The sequence below is a fragment of the Natator depressus genome, chromosome 2 (genome assembly GCF_965152275.1).
Source record: "Natator depressus isolate rNatDep1 chromosome 2, rNatDep2.hap1, whole genome shotgun sequence".
Lineage (NCBI taxonomy): Eukaryota > Metazoa > Chordata > Testudines > Cheloniidae > Natator > Natator depressus.
The window spans coordinates 142,171,238-142,193,681 of NC_134235.1; the positions used below are offsets into that span (position 1 = coordinate 142,171,238).

The 22,444-nt window shown below is 55.0% G+C and overlaps 1 long non-coding RNA gene across 1 annotated transcript in view; it reads left to right on the forward strand.

Annotated features, from left to right (window-relative positions):
• Positions 1-16,522, forward strand: part of LOC141982748 (uncharacterized) — a 60,964-nt gene extending 44,442 nt beyond the window's left edge. Inside the window, exon 3 of the long non-coding RNA XR_012638209.1 lies at positions 15,916-16,522. This is a non-coding gene — a long non-coding RNA (uncharacterized LOC141982748). The remainder of the gene's footprint in view (positions 1-15,915) is intronic.
• Positions 16,523-22,444: the final 5,922 nt, after the last annotated feature.

A 22,444-nucleotide genomic window follows, 5' to 3' on the forward strand; every position in this document is an offset into this window, starting at 1 on the left:
GAGCCCCCTCCCTTACCCCTTAACCCTCGACTCTGCTCAGGAGGCACATTTCTTCAGTTGCTTGCCTCCTGAATCTCAGAGCCTTACCTTTGCCCCTGCCCCCTCCCCTAGCCCCACCCAGTTTATCCCCTTCTGTGATGCTCCTGCTGCCCCTGGGGTCGTTTCATTTCCGCCTTCTGCAGATTCCCCCCAAGGAGCAGTCTTTGCACTTTCTAGTCGCGACCTATTAGGAGTTGCAATTTTTCCCCTGCCATCCCCTTCCACCCCAAGGCATGAAATGGATTTCATAACCCCAGCCTGTCAGACGCCCCATCGGTGGTCCGCACCCTGCCTACCCGCCTTAGCGGACCTCGAGGCTGTATTAAGAGTCCCACTGGGGAATACCCCGGGAACCGTAACCCCATCCCCCCATGAGTTGCGGCATGCACTACGGAAGTTCTTAGAACACACCCGTGGTGCCCGCAATAAGGTACAGCTAGCTCTTCAGCTCTGGGGGGACTTTGAGCAAATTTTTCAGACCACAAGGGCCCTTATAAAGGAGGGCAGAGGGCAAGGCAAGCGCGGTGCTGCGGCCTACGAGCGGGCCCGCAACTTCCAAAGCGATCTACTCATCTATGCGATGGGTCACGGGTTGGTGCGCAACCCACCGGGGGCCACAAACACCCCCGCCACCGAGAAACCTCCACCCCACCAGCCCTCCGCATGATGCCTATTCTTATTGCAACCTTGAATACCAGGGGCTGTAGGATGGCTCTCCGCAGGTCCCAGGTGCTCTCTTACCTTCGGGAAGGAGGGTACTCTGTAGTTTTCCTGCAGGAGACCCATACGGACCCTACCTTTGAGGACAGGTGGTGGCTGGAGTGGGGGGACGGGGTCTATTTTAGCCACTTCACGACTTGGCAAGCTGGAGTGGCGACCCTGTTCTCCCCCACCCTACGGCCCGAGGTGCTAGGGGTCACTGAGGTCGTGCCGGGCCACCTGCTGCACCTTCGAGTCCGTATGGAGGGGCTCGTGGTTAATCTTGTTGTTGTTTATGCCCCACAACTGAGCCCAAAGCGGCCACAATTTTACCAGCGGGTGTCCGACTTTCTTGGCACCCTAGATTCGCACGAGTGCCTGGTCCTGGGAGGAGACTTTAACACCACCCTCGAGGAACAGGACCGCTCAGGCGCCGAGCCAAGCCCGGCTGCCGCGAATATTCTTCAGGGAATAGTTGAATATCACTCCCTAGTGGACGTCTGGCGTGACCATCACCCAGATGACACCTCCACGTTCACTTTTGTCCGGGTGGAGGCCCATCGGTCACACCACTCTCGGTTGGACCGTATTTATTTATCCCGTTTCCATCTTTCACAGGCCCACTCCTCTACCATTCGGCCGGCCCCTTTTTCCGACCATCATTTAGTTACTATAACGGTCTCCCTCCGTGCAGAGAGACTGGGGCCGGCCTATTGGCACTTTAATAATAGCCTGTTGGAGGACGAGAGCTTTGTGACGTCCTTCCGAGAGTTTTGGCTCGCCTGGCGAGAGCAATGGCGTGCCTTTCCCTCGGTGCGGCGATGGTGGGATTTAGGGAAGGTCCGCGCCAAGCTCTTCTGCCGTGACTACACTCGGGGCACCAGCCGACGGAGAAATGCGGCGATAGAGCAGTTGGAACGGGAGGTCTTGGAGCTGGAGAGGCGCCTGGCCGCCGACCCCGAGGACCCGTCCCTCTGCGGAGCGTGCCGGGAGAAGCGGGAGGAGCTTCGGGCCCTCGAGGACCACCGGGCCCGAGGTGCCTTCGTCCGGTCCCGCATCCGCCTCCTTCGGGAGATGGACCGCGGCTCCCGCTTCTTCTATGCCCTGGAAAAAACGAGGGGGGCCAAGAAGCACGTCACCTGCCTTCTAGCAGAAGACGGCACCCCCCTCACGGATCCGGAGGAGATGTGTGGGAGAGCCCGCGACTTTTCTCCCCGGATCCGACCGATCCTGGCGCCTGCGGGGTGCTCTGGGAGGACCTCCCCACGGTCAGCGTGGGCGACCGAGAGCGGCTAGAGCTGCCTCTCACCCTGGCCGAGTTCTCGGAAGCCCTCCGCCGCATGCCCACCAATAAATCTCCGGGCATGGACGGGCTGACCGTGGAGTTTTACCGCGCGTTCTGGGACATCCTCGGCCCAGACCTAGTCACTGTCTGGGCTGAGTCCTTGCAGGGCGGGATCCTCCCTCTGTCGTGCAGGCGAGCGGTGCTCGCCTTGCTGCCGAAGAAGGGGGACCTCCACGATTTACGAAACTGGCGTCCCATCTCACTCCTTAGCACAGATTACAAAATCGTAGCGAAAGCAATTTCGCTGCGGCTAGGGTCCGTGATGGCGGACGTGATCCACCCAGACCAGACCTATACTGTCCCAGGTCGCAGCATTTTTGACAACCTATTTCTAGTCCGAGACCTTTTGGAACTCGGGCGGAGAGATGGTCTGTCGTTCGCCCTCTTGTCCCTTGATCAGGAGAAGGCGTTCGATAGAGTAGACCATGGGTACCTCCTGAGCACTCTGCAGGCGTTTGGATTCGGACCTCAGTTTGTGAGTTTTCTCCGGGTGCTGTATGCCTCCGCGGAGTGTTTGGTTAAGCTCAACTGGACCCTGACCGAACCGGTCAGCTTCGGGCGAGGAGTGCGACAAGGGTGCCCCCTCTCGGGCCAGCTGTACGCTCTTGCAATCGAGCCTTTCCTCTGTCTCCTCCGCAGGAGGTTGACAGGGTTGGTGCTGCGGGAGCCGGAGCTGCGGCTGGTCCTGTCGGCGTACGCCGATGACGTACTTCTCGTGGTCCAGGACCCGGGCGACCTGGCGCGAGTGGAGGCATGCCAAGCCATCTATTCGGCAGCCTCCTCCGCCCGAGTCAACTGGGTCAAGAGGTCTGGCTTGGCGGTGGGGGACTGGTGGCAGGTGAGCTCCCTCCCACCCGCGCTTCAGACCATCCGGTGGAGCGCGGGTCCTCTGCTCTATCTCGGCGTTTACCTTTCCGCCACGCACCCTTCCCCGCCGGAGAACTGGCAAAATGTGGAGGGCGGGGTGATAGAGCGGATCCAGAAATGGACAGGGCTACTCCGATGTCTCTCCCTCCGAGGGAGAGCACTGGTGCTTAACCAACTAGTCCTGTCCACGCTCTGGTACCGGCTCAACACCCTGGCCCCGGCCCCGGGTTTCCTGACCCACCTCCGGAGATTGATTCTAGAGTTCTTTTGGTCGGGAATGCACTGGGCCCCTGTTGGAGTTCTTCATTTACCCCTGAAGGAAGGAGGACAGGGCCTGAAGTGTCTGTACACTCAGGTCCGCGTTTTCCGCCTCCAGGCCCTGCAGAGGCTCTTTTACAGTGCAGGTAGTTTGACGTGGAGCATACTGGCGCACGCCTTCCTGCGCCGCTTCCAAGGGCTCCGATACGACCGGCAGCTCTTTTACCTTTGTTCGAGAGGTTTTCCGCGAGACCTCTCCGGGCTGCCGGTCTTCTACCAGGACCTCCTCCGGACCTGGAAACTGTTTCTAACGACCAGGTCCGTGGCGGCCACCGCGGGAGCAGATCTCCTCACGGAGCCCCTGCTACACAACCCCCAACTCCGTGTGCAGGTGGCGGAGTCCCGCTCGGTGCGCCAGAGGTTGGTCTTGGCAGAAGTCACGAAGGTCGGAGACCTCCTGGACTATGACCGGAGAGATTGGCTGGATCCCCTGACGCTCGCTCGGCGCATGGGGCTCTCCAGCCCCCGTACCCCCCCGGCGTGTGCTTCAGGAGGTGAAGGCCGCCTTGACCCCCGCTGCTCGGGCTTATGTCAACCGAGCCTTGCGTGAGGGCGCACCCCGCCCATCCTCTACCCCAGGCCCGCCGGACCTTTCCATTGGGCCCCTACCCTGCCGATCCCAACAAACCCCTCACCCTTTCACTGCAAGCCGGCTGCATGAACTGCAGCCGGTCAGTTTTCAAATTGCACCACAGAAATATTTATACACACTCACGCTTCACACCCTTCACGCCCACACCCTGGTGTCCCGCCCTGATACAAAGTGGCGGGACCTCCTGCCACCTTTGGAGGGTGAGCAACCTCGGTGGGCCAGCCTGTATTCCACCTTGGTCCCGAGACCCATCGGGGACATCAGTTGGCGGCTCCTTCACGGAGCTGTGAGCACGGGCGTGTTTTTGACACAGTTTACCCCCATCCCAGATACTTGCCCTTTTTGTAATGTGAGGGAAACCCTGGCGCACGTCTATCTAGAGTGTGCCAGATTGCAGCCCCTTTTCTGGCTCCTCACAAATATTTTATTGCGCTTTTGGCTTCATTTCTCCCCTCACCTTTTTATCTATACACTCCCCATCCGTGGCCCCACAAAATCGTGAGATCTCCTGGTTAACCTCCTCCTAGCCTTGGCTAAAACAGCCATTTATAAAACCAGAGAGGGGAGGTTGGCCCATGAAGTGTCCTGCGATTGTAGGGTCTTTTTCTGATCCTCAGTACATTCACGTATCTGGGCGGAGTTCCTCTGGGCGGCGTCCACTGACTGTGGACACCATCAACACCATCACCACCTGAGAGGGGTCCTTTCTGCCTGCCTGGACCACCACCTGGAGTTCCTGCAGCTGCTGCTGCGGAGGTTACTGCCTGGAGCTGCTGAAGCCCCAAGGAGGAGAAGAAGAGGACCATCTACTGCGGGGGAGCACCTAGAGACTCTGCAGACCACCATGGAGCGGGTCTTAAGACTGAGTAACTTTCAAATTGTGCTCTTGTGGTGGGGGTCTTGATCAGGGGGTGTGGTGTGGAGTTGCCCCCTGATCCATCTGTGTCCCCCCAAACCCCCACCACTACCACCACCGCTGCCCCTTCCCCCCCCCGTCCCCCGCTGGCTGTTTACCATCTGCCTCGGCTCCTGCCTCTGGACTCAGCTGCTTGCTTGGCTTGCTACGCCCTATTTCCACCATTTGGGCCAGAAGCAGCAGCCCGCCAAATTGACTTTGTGCAGGCGCACGTGGGCGCACGTGCCACCCTCCCCCTGACCCCCGGACTGCCCACCTCACAGCTTTGCCCCTTGTTACCTGCCCCATTTACCCTTTGCAGACTTTGCCCCCCCTTATTGCCCCAGCCCCCCCTTACTAGCTTCAGTTTGTTTGCCTGCCCCATCCATTTCCCTCTATAGCCTTTGATAGCTTGCCCTGCCCCAGCCTCTGAAGCTAGCCCCTTGGCTTCCCTGCCCTGACTCCAGACCGCTCAGCCCCTTGCTCCGTGTGCCTGTGCCCCCTCCCATGTGCTTGTGCAACTCCCCATTTTAGTTTCAACCCTTTTCACTGCACCCCCAATCCTATTGTATCCCCCCCACCCCTAGTGCAGCTAGAGGAGCCGGAATTCCACCCCGTGTCGGCGACTGACCCCCAACCCCTGTTTTGTCCCCCCGTCCAGCCTACCCCTTTTGGCGCCCTCCTCCCCTGCCCGCAGCCTAGCTGGGAGGAGTGGTCGACCTGCTTCCCCTTTCCCCTCCTCCTTCTGGTGTCTCCCCTTCCCTCTCTGCTCACAATGGCAGAGGACGGGATGGGTGGGGCCCCTCCATCAGCCCCAGCTACCCCTCCCCCGCCTGCCCCTCTGTCACAAGCCTCTACCTCCGCTGCTGAACCACCTGCTACCGCACCCGCGGTGACCTCCGCTGCTGCCATGTCCCTCCCCCCCTCAGATTCTAGGGGAGCCCCCCCAGCCGGCGGGAAAGGCCAGGGTAAGAAGAAGGGGAAGGGCCCCGCTAAAAAGACCAGGCCCTCCATGGCAGTGGCTGCCCCCACTGCTGTGGCCCCACCACCGGCCGCAGCGACTCTCCCCACTGTTCCCTCCACCAGCTCTGCGGGTGTCCCTCCCCCAGCCCCCAGGGCATACACCTAGGCAGCCCCCCTGCCTGCTGATATGTCATCTCTCCCACCCACCACCTCCGCTACCATCTATAGCGGCCGGGGCCCCTTCCCCACCATGACCAGATAGCATGGTGTCCGTTGCCTCCTGGTGCCCGCCTCGCCCCATGTGGAGACCTATGTGAGGGCGTTGCCGAGGGTGGTGGGACCCACGGCCATTGTGGCGGCCTCCAAAATGTATGGCAAGGTCGTCATCTTCTTAGCATCGGAGGCCGCCGCCCAGGAGGTGGTGGAGATGGGCCTGGTGGTGGGAGGTGTGTTCGTCCCCCTAGAGCCGCTAGAGGACCTGGGCGTCTGCCTGGTCCTCGCCTCCGTCCCTCCCTTCCTTCCCAATGCTGCCCTGTTACCCACCCTCTCCACCCTGGGGAAACCCATCTCTGTGATCAGCCCTCTCCCATTGGGCTGCAAAGACCCCACCCTCCATCATGTCCTCTCCTTCTGCCGGCAAGTGCAGCTTCAACTGCCGCCAGTAGCGTGTGACAGAGAGGCGCTCGAGGGGTCCTTCCTGGTCCCCTACTAGGGGGCCCATTACTGGGTGCATTACTCTATGGGGGAGGCCTGGTGCTACCTCTGCCGAGCGATGGGGCACATCCGGAAGGACTGCCCCTTGGCCCGGCAAGGAGGGGCATCCGGGACCCCTGAGTCCCGGCAAGGCACCGGCCCCGTCATCGCCTGCGGCCCTAGCTGCTCGGCCCCCGAAGCCACCCCTCCTCCTTCCCAGTCTACCACTGCTCCTGCTCGGGCCCAAGGGGCACCTCCCCCACTATGCCCAGATGAGCGGGAGAGCCCCGCCCCCGCTGCTTGCAATCTGGTGGGGCCTGTGGAGGAGGGTGCGGCAGGGACACCGCCAGGCATGGGAGAGGGCCCGCCCCAGGGGGAATCCTCCCTCCCTCATGCTGCCCCACCGTTACCCCCTGAGTCTCTGAGCCATCGCCTCTGCCCCCTGACACGACCTCTGCTAGCCAGCCCCTGGATGATGCCATGGAGAGCTGGACCCTAGTACAGGGGAAGCGGGGCAAGTGGAAGGCTCAAGCTCCGCTCCTGCCATCCGATGCAGAGGCCCCCGGAAGACCAGGAAGGGGGGCACCGATGCCGAGCCTTCGGCTTTGCCCACAGGCGTATTCCATCCACCAGTGCTGGCTGGGGAAGACGTGGCAGCACTGGAAGGCAGTATCTCCCCTCCACGGGAGTTCCTCCCCTGCAAGACCCCCGAGGAAGCCCCTTCTGCCCCAGTACCATCTGAAGCCTCTGTAAGCCCCGAGGCAACCGTCGCGTCGGGTGCCAGCAGGGAGAACCCCAGGGTGGCAGACAGCGATCTCCCCTTCATATACGAGATCGAGGCCCTGGGTCTGACCCCAGTCACCCAGGGGGAGGACGACCCTATGCCAGCTGGCCTCGATCTGGGCGACCTCACTCCAGCCCCTGTTTTCCCATGCTCCCTCCCCCTAACCATTATTTCCGCTCCCACCTCCGAGGAGCCCCTGGACTCCTCCATCAACCCGGCCGCAGATGGCACCGCGCTGACGGCCACCGAGCCTGTTCAGGCGACGGCCAGTGCTATGCGGCCGGTACCCGAGCCACCAGGGGCACCCCTCGTTGGTGTGGAGCAATTGACTTCCTTCCCGGGCGGGGGCCCTACAGAAGGTAGTCCACCTCCTGATGCCGTGGCTGCCAAACCCACCATAGAGCCTGCGCCCGACATCGCTGAGAGCCCCCCTCCCAACCCCCTTAACCTTTGAGCCTGATCCGGAGGTGCCACCATTCAGCCGCTTGGCTCCCGAAGCCCAGAATCTTGTCTCTGTCCCTGACCCTGTCCCTGTCCCTATCCCGTCCACCTCCCACAATGTTATTCCCGCCCCTGGGGCTGTCTCCTTCCCTTTTCCAGGACATGACCTCCAGGGAGCGGCCTTTGTGTTCCCCTGTCCTGACCCACTAGGGGCTGCTATCCTCCCTCCGCCGCCCCCTGCTGCCCCAGGATTCGAGGCGGGCCTAGTGGCACCAGCCCATCAGACGCCCCGTCGGGCGTCCGCACCCTGTCTGCCCATCTCGGTGGACCACGGGGCTGTACTGTGGGCCACGGGGCTGTACCAAGGGCCCCGTCAGGGGATAAGCAGGAGACCGTAACCCCACCCCCGCATGCGCTGTGAGAGGAGTTGAGGGAGTTTTTAGAAGACGTCCGTGGCTCCCGCAACAAGATACAGCTTGCTCTCCAGCGATGGGCAGACTTTCATCACATCCTCCGGGCCGCGAGGGCCCTCATGTGGGAGGGTAAAAGGACCAGGAAGCAAAGCACCACGGCCTACCAGCGGGTCCGTGTCTTCCGTGACTCCTTACTCACTTACGGGGTAGGTCACGGACTGTTGCGCGGCCCGTTGGGAGCCGCGAGCGTCCCTACTGGTGAGGATCCCCCCAAGCCCTCCTCATGGCACCTCTCACCATCGCAACGTTGAACACCCGGGGCTGTAGGATGGGTCTCCGCAGGTCCCAGGTGCTCTCCTTCCGTCGGGAGGGGGATACTCTGTGGTTTTCCTGCAGGAGACCCATATAGATCCGACAGCCGAAGACAGCTGGTGGCTGGACTGGGGGGACAGTGTCTACTTTAGCCATCTCACTGTTCATACGGCTGGAGTGGCAACCCTGTTCTCCCCCAACCTATGGCCCGAGGTGCTGGGGGTTGCCAAGGCTGTGCCGGGCCGCCTGCTGCACCTCCAGGCCCATATGGAGGGTGTCGTGGTCAATGTCATTAATGTCTATGCCCCGACATCAGGCCCGAAGCGGCTGCAATTCTATCAACAGGCGTCCACCTTCCTCGGCACCTTGGATCCTCATGAGTGCCTGGTCCTGGGTGGGGACTTTAACACCATGCTCGAGGAGTGGGACCACTCCTGGAACCGAGCAGTGCCCGGCCGCAGCGGACGTCCTCCAGGAGATAGTCGAACATCACTCCCTGGTGGACGTCTTGTGCGACCACCACCCAGATGACATTTCCACGTTCACCTTTGTCCGGGTGGAGGCCCATCGGTCGCACCACTCCTGTTGGATCGCATTTACTTATCACGTTTCCACCTTTCATGAGCCCACTCCTCCAGCATCTGGCCGGCCCCATTTTCTGACCATCATTTCGCCACCGTGACAATCTCCCTCTGCGAGGAGAGGCCAGGGCCGGCCTATTGGCATTTTAACAACAGCCTGTTGGAGGATGTGGCTTCGTGACGTCCTTCCAGGAGTTCTGGCTGGCCTGGCGATGGCAGCGGCGTGCCTTTCCCTTGGTGCGGCAGTGGTGGGACCTGGGGAAGGTGCGCGCCCGGCTCTTCTGCTGTGACTACACCCGAGGCACCAGCCAATGGAGGGAAGTGGCGATAGAGCAGTTGGAATGGGAGGTCTTAGAGCTGGAGAGGCATCTGGCCACCAGCCCCGAGAATCCGCCCCTCTGCGGAGTGTGCCAGGAGAAGCAGGAGGAGCTCCGGGCCCTCGAGGACCATCGGGCCTGGGGTGCCTTTGTTCGATCCCGCATCCGCCTCCTTCGGGAGATGGATCGCGGCTCCCGCTTCTTCTATGCCCTGGAGAAAAGGAGGGGGGGGCCAAGAAACACGTCACCTGACTTTTGGCAGAAGATGGCACCCCCCTCACAGATCCGGTGGAGATGTGCGGGAGGGTAAGAGCCTTCTACACAAGTCTTTTCTCCCCGGATCCGACCAATCCTAACGCTTGCCCAGTGCTCTGGGAGGAGCTCCCTATGGTCAGCGCGGGCGACCGAGACCGGCTAGACCTGCCTCTCACTCTGGCTGAGTTCTCAGAAGCCCGCCGTCGCATGCCCACCGATAAATCTCTGGGCATGGACGGGCTGGGCATGGTGTTCTACCGCGTGTTCTGGGACGTCCTCGGCCCAGATCTAGTCACCGTCTGGGCCGAGTCTCTGCAGAGCGGGGTCCTCCCTCTTTCATGCAGGCAAGCCGTGCTCGCCTTATTGCCAAAGAAGGGGGACCTCCACGATTTACGAAATTGGCGTCCCGTCTCGCTCCTGAGCACCGACTACAAAGTCGTGGCAAAAGCAATCTCGCTGCGGCTAGGGTCCATGGTGGCAGACATGGTCCACCCAGACCAGACCTACACCATCCTGGGCCGCAGCATCTTTGACAACCTATATCTGATCCGGGACCTTTTGGAACTCGGGTGTAGAGATGGTCTGTCGTTCGCCCTCCTGTCCTTGGATCAGGAGAAGGCGTTCGACAGGGTGGACCACGGGTATCTCCTGAACACTCTGCAAGCGTTTGGCTTCAGACCCAAGTTTGTGGGTTTTCTCCAGGCGCTGTACGCCTCCGCAGAGTGTCTGGTCAGGTTCAACTGGACCCTGACCAAACTGGTCAGCTTCGGGCGAGGAGTACAGCAGGGGTGCCCCCTCTCGGGCCAGCTGTACGCTCTGGCAATCGAGCCCTTCCTCTGTCTCCTCCGAAGGAGGTTGACACGGTTGGTGCTGCGGGAGCCGGAGCTGCAGCTGGTCCTGTCGACGTACGCTGATGATGTGCTCCTCTTGGTCCAGGACCCGGGAAACTTGGCGCGGGTGGAGGCTTGCCAGGCCATCTATTCGGCAGCCTCCTCCGCCCAGGTCAACTGGGTCAAGAGCTCTGGCCTGGTGGTCGGGGACGGCTGGCAGGCGAGCTCCCTCCCACCCGCGCTTCAGGCCATCCAGTGGAGTGCGGGTCCCCTGCTCTATCTCGGCATTTACCTTTCTGCTACAAATCCCTCTCTGAGGGAGAACTGGCAAAATTTAGAGGGTGGGGTGATAGAGTGGCTCTGGAAATGGACAGGACTACTCCGGTGCACCTCCCTTCGAGGGAGAGTGCTGGTGCTTAATCAACTAGTCCTGTCCATGCTCTGGTACCGACTCAACACCCTGGTCCCGGCCCTGGGTTTCCTGGCCAACCTCCGGACATCGATTCTGGCATTCCCTGGGTCCCTGCAGGGGTTCTCCATCTACCCCTGGAGGAGGGAGGGCAGGGCCTGAAGTGTCTGCACACTCAGGTCCATGTCTTCCGCTTCCAGGCCCTGCAGAGGCTCCTTTATGGTGCAGGTAGTCCGGTGTGGAGCATACTGGCGCATGCCTTCCTGTGCCACTTCCAAGGTCTCCCATACGACCGGCAGCTCCTTTATCTCCATCCAAGAGGTCTTCCGCGAGACCTCTCCAGGCTGCCAGTCTTCTACTGGAAACTGTTTTCAACGACCAGGTCCATGGCAGCCGCCGAGGGGACAGATCTCCTCGCGGAGCCCCTGCTACGCAACCCCCAGCTCCACGTGCAGGTGGCAGAGTCCCCTTCGGTGCGCCAGAGGTTGGTCCTGGCAGAAGTCACAAGAGTCGGAGACCTCCTGGACTACGACCGGGGAGACTGGCTGGATCCCCTGACACTCGCTCAGCGCATGGGGCTCTCCAGACCTCGTACTCCCTGGCGCATACTTCAGGAGGTGAAGACCGCTTTGCCGCCTGCTGCTCGGGTTTATCTCAACTGAGTCCTCATGAGGGCGCGCCCCGCCCACCCTCCACCCCAGGCGCGCTGGACCTTTTCATAGGGCCCCTGCCCCGTGGACCCAACTGACCCCCCCCATCCCGCCTTCACCATGAACCGGCTGCACAAGCTGCAGCCGGTCTGCTTCCAAACCGCGCCAAGGAAACATCTATACACACTCGTGCTCCACACCCTTCACGCCCTCACCCTGGTGTCCCGCCCTGATACAAAATAGTGGGACTTCCTGCCACCTTTGGAGGGCGAGAAGCCCCGGTGGGCCAGCCTATATTCCACCTTGGTCCTGAGGCCTGCCGGGGATATCAGTTGTCAGCTCCTTCATGGAGCCGTGAGCACGGGCGTGTTCTTGGCACAGTTCACCTCTATCCCAGACACCTGCCCCTTTTGCGGCGTGAGGGGAAACCCTGGCACACGTATATCTGGAGTGTACCAGGCTGCAGCCCCTATTCCGGCTCCTCATAAATATTTTACTACTTTTTTGGTTGCACTTTTTCCCTCACCTTCGTATTTATGCACTCCCACAAAGTCACGGGATCTCCTGGTCAACCTCCTCCTGGCCCTAGCTAAAACGGCCATCTATAAAACCAGAGTGAGGAGGTTGGCCAATGGAGTCTCCTGTGACTGTGGGGCCTATTTCCGATCCTGGGTTCGTTCACGTATCCAGGCAGAGTTCCTCTGGGCAGCGTCCACTGACTTCCTTGACACCTTTGAGGAGCAGTGGGCGCTGTCTGCTCGGTATCCCCATCTGTTTGCCTTCGTTTAACCCTTTGACCACACTCCTGTCCCTGTTATTTCATTAGTTGTCCCCTGTATTTATTTGGTATCCAGGTCCTGTGGATCCCCCTCTTAGGCTGGGGGGGAGATCCTTTAGCAGTGGGCGCGCTTCGCCCGCCCACTTCCCGGATCCCAATAGGATTACTCTCCTATAGCCATCTGGCCCGACCCTGTCACAAAGTATAATTAGGCAGGCCAGAAAGAAATTTGGAGAGCAACTAACAAAAAGTCCAAAAACTTACAGCAAAAAAAAATTTAAGTACATGAGAATCACAAAGCCTGCTAAACAATCAGTGGGCCCACCAGATGATTGAGGTGCTAAAGGAGCACTCAGGGAAAACAAATTCATTTGCAGAGATACTAAATGAATTCTTTGCATTGGTCTTCATTGCAGAGGATTTGAGAGAGATTCCCACACCTGCGCCATTCTTTTTGGGTGACAAATCTGAGCAACTGTCCCATACGGAAGTGTCAATAGAGGAGATTTTTTAAATAAATTGATAAATTAAACAGTAATAAGTCACCAGGACCAGATGGTATTCAACAAGAGTTCTGAAGGAACTCATATATGAAACTGCAGAAATACTATCTGTGGTATGAAACCTATTCCTTGATTCTGCTTCTGTACTGGTAACTGACTGGTAACACCAATTTTCCTAAAATTATAATGTGACGCCAATTTTTTAAAACGGCTTTAGAGGTGATCCTGGTAATGACAGCTTAACTTCAGAACCAGGCAAAGTGGTTGAAACTGTAATTTAAAACAGCATGATCAGACACGTAGATGGACACAATTTTCTGGGGAAGAGTGAGACACGGATTTTGTAAATGGAAGTGTCATACCTCACCAATCCATTACAACTTTTTGAGGGGGATCAGACATGTGAACAAGGGTGATCCAGTGGATATTGTATCATTGGAATTTCAGAAAGCCTTTGAAAAGGTCCCTCAACAAAAGCTCTTAAGCAAAGTAAGCCATCATGTGATAAGAGGGAAGGTCCTCTCATTGATCAGTAACTGATTAAAAGACAGGAAACAAAGAATAGGAATAAATGGTCAGTTTTCAGAATGGAGAGAGCAAAAGAGTGGTGTCCTCCAGGGATCTGTACTGTTCAAGATATTCATAAATGATCTGGAGAAAAGGGATAAATTGTGAGGTGGCAAAGTTTGCAAAGGATACATAATTACTCAAGATAGTTAAGTCCAAAGCGCACTGCCAAGAGTTACAAGGGGATCTCACAAAACTAGGTGACTGGGCAACCAAATGGCAGATGAAATTCAATGTTGATAAATGCAAAATAATGCACATTGGGAAACATAATCCCAACTATACATACAATATGATGGGATCTAAATTAGTTGTTACCACTCAAGAAAGAGATATTGGAGTCCGAAAATATCCACTCAGTGTGCAGTGGCAGTCAAAATAGCTAACAAAATGTTAGGAACCAAAAGGAAAGGATAGACAATAAGGACAGTAAACATCATAATGCCACTGCATAAACCCACAGAACACCCACACCTTGAATACTGACTGTAGATCTGGTCACCTCATCTCAAAAAAGATACTAGAAATTGAAAAGTTAAGAGAAGGGCAAGAAAAATGATTAAGGGTATGGAACAGCTTCTATATAGATGAGAGATTAAAAAGACTAGGACTGCTCAGCTTGGAAAAGAGACAACTAACAGGGGATATGATAGAGGTCTATACGATCATGAATATTGTGGAGAAAGTAAATAAGGAAGTATTATTTACCCCTTCTCATAACACAAGAATCAGAGGTCACCCAACGAAATTAATAAATTGCAGGTTTAAAAACAAACAAAAGAAAGTTCTTCTTCACACAATGCACAGTCAACCTGTGCAACTTGTTGCCAGGGGACGTTGTGAAAGCCAAAAGTATAACTGGATTCAAAAAGGAATTAGATAAATTCATGGAGGATAGGTCCATCAATGGCTATTAGTGAAGGTGGTCAAGGATGCAATCCCATGCTCTGGGTGTCCCTAAACCTCTGACTGCCAGATGCTGGGACTAGATGACAGGGGATGAATCACTTGATGATTGCTTTGTTCTGTTCATTCTCTTTGAAGCAGCTGGCATCAGCCACTTTCAGTGGAGAGGATACTGGGCTGGATGGAACATTGGTCTGATCTGACCTAGTTTAGCCATTCATATGTTCTAATTCCCAATCACCAGATTCATAGATTACAAGGCCAGAAAGGACAACTGTGAACATCTAGTCTGACCTCTTGTCTAACTGAGGCCATAGAACTTTCCCAAAATAATTACTCAAGATAGTTTAATCCAAAGCAGACTGCAAAGAGTTACAAAGTGGTCTCACAAAACTGATAGACATTGGTCTGACCCAGTATGGTCATTCTTCTGTTCTTAACCAATGTAAATAACTACACACTCAATCCAAACATATAACGTATTTTAACTTGTTTTATTTAGGATCAAATTATCAGTTGGCTTTATTTGGAATCATATAAACTCATTAGCTTTAATAACTTGGGAAGGCAGCAGACTTTATTTAACTATCAGCTCCAACAGTAACAGGGCATTATCGAACTGTATGCCAGTTGATATATTTACATGCCAGGCAAACATCTGATACAAGTTGAAATATTTTGATTACAGGTACATTTTTGAAAAGTGCCTAAATGATTTAAGAGCCAAGTCTCACCGAAAGTCAGTGGGACATAGAAACCTAAGTAGAACTAGGCAAAATTTTTCAGCTGAAAAAAAAAATTTAATCCCCCCAAAAATGCAATTTTGGGTTGACTAAAACCTTTCACAAATTTGTGTTTTAATTCAGATTGTTTTGGTTGAAAAAACAATTTTGAAAATAAAAGCATTTGACATTTTTCAAATGTTTTGATTCAAAATAATTTTTCATTTCCAATTTTATTTCAATTGTATTAAATGCTATTCAAACTAAACTAATTTTTTCCTATGTTTGGTTTGCTGAAAAAATTTTAAAATTTGTTTCTGGTAGACCTGAAATGAAAATTCATTTTTTCTCCAGTTCAGCCAGCAAAGTGAAACATCAGTTGTTTGCACAGCTCTATGCTTAAATCATGTAGGCACTTTTGAAAATTTTACCCCAAATCTGTAATATCAAATCTACCCAAGTTATAGGTGGTTAGATGATAACCAATCTCTTTCCCTCCCCACTCCCCCAACATAGTGTTACGTGAGCTATTCCAATACGATTCAGAATAATATATCTTGTTACAGAAAAAATTCAAATAAATTTAAGTGAAAATAATTTAGAATTTAACACATGCTTCCCAACACATAAAATATTTGTAAAAGTGATTTTTCTGTCAATGAGATTATTTAACCTAGGACTCTCTTAGGTATTTGAGAAACTAATCTTTAGGCACTCTTCTAAGAAATGCTGTAGGTTCCATCCATATATACCACATTCTTGAGTACATAAACTCATGCTTGCTACCAGTTACTATCTGAAGTTTTAAAAAGTACAAAAATGCAAAGGTAGAAGCATCCCTCGAGTAATAATGGGGGAATAAACACAGCAAAGTTGATAATTACATTGGATAATTGTCACTATTCTTGTAGTTTCATTCAGCTTCAGAAACCTGGTATGTGGTGGAAAAGATTAGCTGGAAGTTCTCAACTCAGTAGGCTAACGCTGAACTTGCTGGCTGGCTACATGTGACTAACTTGTACGTGTTAAATCTTAGATGCTGCTGAACTCCTAGCCTTTGGTGTCTACACAGGAATGTGGAGGAAGCACAGGCCTCTTTGTCAAGCAAGGTGATGTATAGCCAGAAGAAATTTTTCCCCCTTTAGATGACAGCTGAGCTGGTTCCTCAACCACTGAACTTCACTTCAGCATCATTTTTGGTGAATCAGAGTGGGGCACACCCCTTCTGAAGTCACTGGCATCTCTCAATTTGATTAAGTCATCTTTATACAAACAGATCCTCCCCCTGCTAGTAAATGCTGGTTTAGACTGACATTTGTGAATTTCCATCCTAAAATGTACAGCCAGCCAATCTGTCCACAGATCCCAAAATAGTGAGTCTAGGAGTTCAATTATAGTTGTATCCACAGACATTTTAAACCATCCCACAAAAGTTCTAACTAACCCCACACCCTCACAAAAAAAAAAAAAAAGAGCTAACAAAAAGTCTGACCTGAAATAATGAAAATACTCAGCCATCCAACTAAACACACAATGCAAACCTTCCTTATTCTTAAGTAACTGTTCTTCTGCTCTAAATTTCCCTTTTTATAATTTGGTATGTAGCAGCTATAAGTAGTCCAACTTTGAACAGGATTTTTGCCAGAGACAGTCAGGGTGAAAAGTTAAACTTCTAAAGAATAACTTGGAGTAAAATAAAATCTCACTATGTAAAATCACGACTTTGGGTTTAATTTTCATGTAGAAGCATCTGTCATACTTACATTAGCTAGAGCACTATTTCTACCCTGGTGGTTCAGGAAATAGCAGACTCTAAATCCATCCCTATCGAGGTCTGCCTTAGAATATGTATTAACTACTTATGCTAAACTATCTGTATGATGATGCATTTAGCTGTGACACTTGGAGTACCTTTCCCAGACCTCAAGAAACGCTCTGTGTGGCTCAAAAGTTTGTCTCTCTCACCAACAGGAGTTTGTCCAAAAAAGTACGTTACCTCACCCCCACACCATGTCTCTGTAGCAGCAGAAGTGCAGATTTGCAGGTGTGTGCTGCATCACACAAGGAGTGCTATGCTGGTATGCCACAGTGCAAAGGATTATACTAGCAAAGTGCTCCTAGAGTAGCCCAGGTCTCAGGTTACTTTGGCCTGTGGTTTTATAGGAGAGGAAGCAAAGGGGAACCCAGCTTTCCTGTCTCTTTGAAATAAAGTGTATAGAAAGAGACACTCATTCCAAGTTATTCTGGGAGGGAAGACCCAAAGATATTTGTCAATACTGCTATGCAAAACTCAATCTACTTTGTTGCAGAGCAAATAAAAAAGAAGCAAACTGTAATTCCATGTAGCTGCAAATAAGTTTTCTTTAGTTTGGTCAACATAGCAAGGACACCCAACACTCAAAAAAAAGTTGATCCAGAAAGCCATAAAAGACTTCATTTTGAAGTCAGAGTAGGCTAAAAAGCTTTCTTTCTAATCAAAAATCTTCTGCATGTAATCCTTCTCCCCATCAGAGTTGGCAGCAACAAGGGCCGGGTTCAGTATCTAGGGGTTCCGTTCCAATAACAATGCAAAACCGGCTCGAGCCCCCACCCAGTGACCTGGGATAAATATATACCTCCCCCGCTGGGCACCTCTAAGAGGCAATACTTCCACTCTCGCAAGCACAGAGTCTGACTGTAGCAAAAGCCTTTTAATAACAGAGAGAAACAATGTGGCATTATGTTGGGGAAACACCACCAACAGGATTCATAACACACCCCATGAGCAAAACCCATCCCGAGCAAATTGGGCCGAGTTCTTTCCCTTTGGTTCTTGAGTCCAGCAACCCAAAAGTCACCCAAAGTCCCAAAAGTCCAACAACCCAAAACTCTCTGTCTCTGGTCAGTGCAGCCCCAGAGTTCGTAAGTTTATCTGCAGAGTTTTACCTCCCAACCTGGGTGGAAATGAGGGGGTGTGACGTTATTGACATAATCTGGGACCTTATAGATCATTGTTGCAACCAAGGTCCTGTAGTGGCTTGTATAAAGGGGGTCTCAAATGAGGTGTCTAAGACAAGGTTATGGTTTGCTGGTTATGATTATACTATCTGTTTGCATGTATCATTTTTGTATTTAAAGATATAAGTATTGGTTCTATACTGTCTGTATTTCAAACTTGTGCCATGCTTCTGGGTGACACCCCAGACAAGTTGGTGTCAGCTCTGCCTAGCCTGCCTGATGGCCCATTAAGGACCATCAGCTATACAACTGACCCATTGAGAGAAGGCAGACGCCTTGTGACTCAGCAAGGTATGCAGGGACATGGACAGAACGCTGAGATTTTTCCAGGCCGTGTGATGGACAGCTTGTCTTTGGAACAAAGAAAGAAAGACCACATGGCAAGAGAATATAAAAAGCTGCTGCAGCTCCTCCATGTGGTCTTCAATCCTGCTTCTTACCTCTGGAGGAACTTTGCTACACTGAAGCTTTGAACCAAGGACTGAATGACCCATCCCAGCTGTGGATGTACTCCAGAGACTTGATTTGAACCTGCTGTTTATTCTATTGCTGCTGTAAGCCTGAACCAAGAACTTTGCCATTACTGTGTGTCATTGATTCCATTTAACCAATTCTAGCTCTCATCTGCATCTTTTTCCTTTTATGAATAAACCTTTAGATTTTAGATTGTAAAGGATTGGCAGCTGCGTGATTTGTGGGTAAGGTTTGACTTGTATATTGACCTGGGTCTGGGGCTTGGTCCTTTGGGATCGGGAGAACCTTTTTTCTTTTACTGGGATATTGATTTTCATAACCATTTGTCCCCATAACGAGTGGCACTGGTGGGGATACTGGGAAACTGGAGTGTCTATGGGAATTGCTTGTGTGACTTGTGGTTAGCAGTGGGGTAAAACCGAAGTCTTCTCTGTTTGGCTGGTTTGGTTTGCCTTGGTGCTGTAACTGCCCTGCTTGAAGCAATTTGTCCTGAATTGGCACTCTCAGTTGGGTCCCACCAGAACCAGCATCATTACAGGGGTACTGATGGGCCGGCGCCATGTGGCCCACCTCAAACTCCGGCTCAGTTGTGGGCAGCGGAGGGAAGATAGCAGCCCGTGGTGGGTCAGGACAGAGAAATACAGAGGCCGCTCCCTGGGGCCTATCCTCTGGGAACGAGGAGGTGATGGCCCCAAGGGCGGCAATGGCATCATGGGAGGTGGAGGGGATAGGGACGAGGTTGGCATCAGAGGCAGGGCAGGGATCAAGAGTAGGGGCAGGGCAGGGGTCAGGAGAAGGGGCAGGGGGAAGAGGCAAAGGCAGGATCCTGGACCCCAGTAGCTGGGCCACTGGCAGGCGGCCCCTCTCGGTCGGGCTCAGGGATTTTGGAAGGGGTGGGAAGGGGACCGCCAATGATGCTCTGGCTCTATGGATGGTGTGGAAGCCACGACATCGGAAGGTGGATGGTCTGCAGTGGGGTCCCCGCCTGGGAAGGAGGTCGGTTGCCCCACACCTACGAGGGATACCCCATGGGACTAGGGTCTTGGCTGCATGGCACCGACCATCGCCTCAGTAGGCTCGGCGGCCTTCAGTGGTGTGCCACCTGTGCCTGGGCAGATGGAGGAGCCCAGGGGACCCTCAGAGGCGGGAGCAGAAGCAGCGGTCAAGGGGAGGGAGCATGGGGAAAGGGGGACCGGTGGATGGAATACACCCAAGAGCAGGGCAAAAGGCTCGACATCGGTGCCCCCCTTTCTGGTCTTCCGGGGGGCCTCCGCATCTGATGGAAGGAGCAGAGCTCAAGCCTTCAGCTTCCCCGCTTCCCCTGTACTAGGGCCCAGCCCTCCATGGCAACATCTGGGGGCTGGCTAGCAGAGGTCAGGTCGGGGGGCAGGGGCGATGGCTCAGGGACTCGGGGGGATAACGGTGGGGCAGAACAAGGGAGGGAAGATTCCCCCTGGGGCAGGCCCTTTCCCATTGCCTGGCGGTATCCCTGCCACACCCTCCTCCACAGGCCATGCCAGATTGGAAGCAGCAGAGGCGGGGCTCTCCCGCTCATCTGGGCATACTGGGGGAGGTGTCCCTTGGGCCCGAGTGGGAGCAGTGATGGGCTGGGAAGGAGAAGGGGTGGCTTCGGGCACCAGGCAGCCAGCGATGATGGGGCCGGTGCCCTGCCGGGTCTCGGGGGTCCCGGATGCTCCTCCTTGCTGGGCCCAGGGGAAGTCCCTCCGGACGTGCCCCATTGCCCGGCAGGGTAGCACCAGGCCTCCCCTGTTGAATAATGCACCCGGTAACGGGACCCCTGGTATGGGACCAGGAATGACCCCTCGAGTGCCTCTCCGTCATGCGCCACTGGCGGCAGTTGAAGCTGCACCTGTCAGCGAAACGAGAGGACGTGACGGAGGGCGGGGTCTTTGCAGCCCAACAGAAGAGGGCTGACAATGGAAATAGGCTTCCCCAGGGTAGAGAGAGCGGGTAATAGGGCGGCATTGGGAAGAAAGGGAGGGACAGAGGTAAGGACCAGGTGGACGCCCAGGTCCTCTCGTGGCTCTAGGGGGACAAACGCCCCCCACCACCAGGCCCTTCTCCACTGCCTCCTGGGCGGCGGCCTCCGATGCCAAAAAGAAGACGACCTTGCCATACATTTTGGAGGCCACCACAATGGCCATGGGCCCCACCGCTCTCGCCAACGCTCACATGTAGGTTTCTACGTGGTGTGAGGCAGTCACCAGGAGGCAACGGACGCCGTGCCTCCTGGTCAAGATTGGGAAGGGGCCCCGGCTGCAATAGATGGTAGCAGAGGCGGTGGTCAGGAGAGATGATGTAGCAGCAGGCAGGGGGGCTGCCGCCACCTGGGCATACACCCTGGGGGCCGGGAGAGAGACACCCACAGAATTGGTGGAGGGAGCAGCAGGGAGGGACGCAGCGGCCCATGGTGGGGCCGCGGCAGTGGGGGCAGCCCCTGCCATGGAAGGCTTGTCTTTTTTGCAGGGTCCTTATCCTTCTTTTTACCCTGGCCCTTCCCGCTGTCTGGGGGGACTTCCCCAGAGTCGGAAGGGGCAAGAGACATGGCAGCAGCGGAGGTGCCCCAGCGGGGGCAATAGCAGGTGGTTCGGCTGAGGCAGTGGAGGTAGAGGCTTGGGGCGGCAACAGGGTGGCAGGTGGGGGAGAGGCAGCGGGGATCTGCTGGAGGGGTCCCACTCACTTTATCCCCTGCCATCATGAGCAGGGAGGGAGGGGGAGACACCAGAAATAGGAGGGGAAAGGGGAAGCAGGTCAACCACTCCTCCCCGCTAGGCTGCATGCAGGGGAGGAGGGTGCAAAAAGGCGTGGGGTGGATGGGGGGGCGCAAATCAGGGGTTGGGGTCAGTCACGACACGGGGTGGAATTCCGGATCCTCTAGCGGCACTGGGGAGGGGGGGATACAACAGCACTGGGGGTGCAGTGAAGAGGGTTTAATCTAAAAAGAGAAGTGGCACAAGCGCATGGGAGGGGGCATGGGCACACGGAGCAAGGGGCTAAGGGGGCTGGAGTTAGGTCAGGGAAACCAAGGGGCTAGCTTCAGAGGCTGGGGCGGGGCAAACAAACAAAAGCTGTGGAGGGAAATGGGCGGGCAGGCAAACAAACTGAAGCTAGTAAGGGGGCTGCGGTAAAAGGGAGGGGGAAAGGCTGCAAGGGGCAAATGGGGCAGGTAGCAAAGGGCAAAGCTGTGGGGTGGGCAGTCTGGGGGCATGGCACATGCGCCCATGTGCGCTTGCACAAAGAGTCTGTTTAAGCTGGCTGCTGCTTCTGGCCTAAATGGTGGAAACAGGGCGTGGCAAGCCAAGCAAGCAGCTGAGTCCAGAGGCAGGAGCTGAGGCAGATGGTAAACAGCCAGTGGGGGTGGTGGAGAGGGTAGCGATGGTGGCAATGGTCGGGGTTGGGGGGGACACACAGATGGATCAGGGAGCAGCTCCATGCCACACCCCCCTGTGCCCCTACAAACACAGTCAAGACCGCTGCCACAAGAGCACAGTTTGAAAGTTACTCAGTTCCAAAGGCCTCCTCCACAGTAGTCTGCAAAGTCTCTAGGTGCTCCCCCACAGGTAGATGATCCTCTTCTTCTCCTCCTCAGGGCTTCAGCAGCTCCAGGGAGTAGACTCCACAGCAGCAGCTCCAGAAACTCCAGGTGGTGGTCCAGGTAGGCCCCCTCTCAGGTGGAAGTGGTGGTGTCCACAGCAGCAATGGCTGGGGCTGGGGTCCCTCACTCCTCCCCTCTGGGGAGCAGGCTAGCAGCCCCCCCCAAGGGGCTGCAGTTGGAGCAGTAGCAGCACCCGACGGTTGGGGGGTCCAGCAGCCAGCCAGCAACCAGATAGCAGAGAAGAGGGGTGGTGTCTGGCCCAGCCAGGGGAGCAGCTGGAGCAGCAGCAGCAGGGAGAGCTCAGGGCCTAGCAGCAGGAGTAGGAGCAGCAGCCCTCTCCCTCCCGGCCAGAGGGCTACAGGAGAGTGATCCTATTGGGATCCGGGAGGTGGGCGGGCAAAGCGCGCCCACTGCTAAAGGATCCCCCCCAGCCTAAGAGGGGGATCCACAGGACCTGGACACCAAATAAATACGGGGG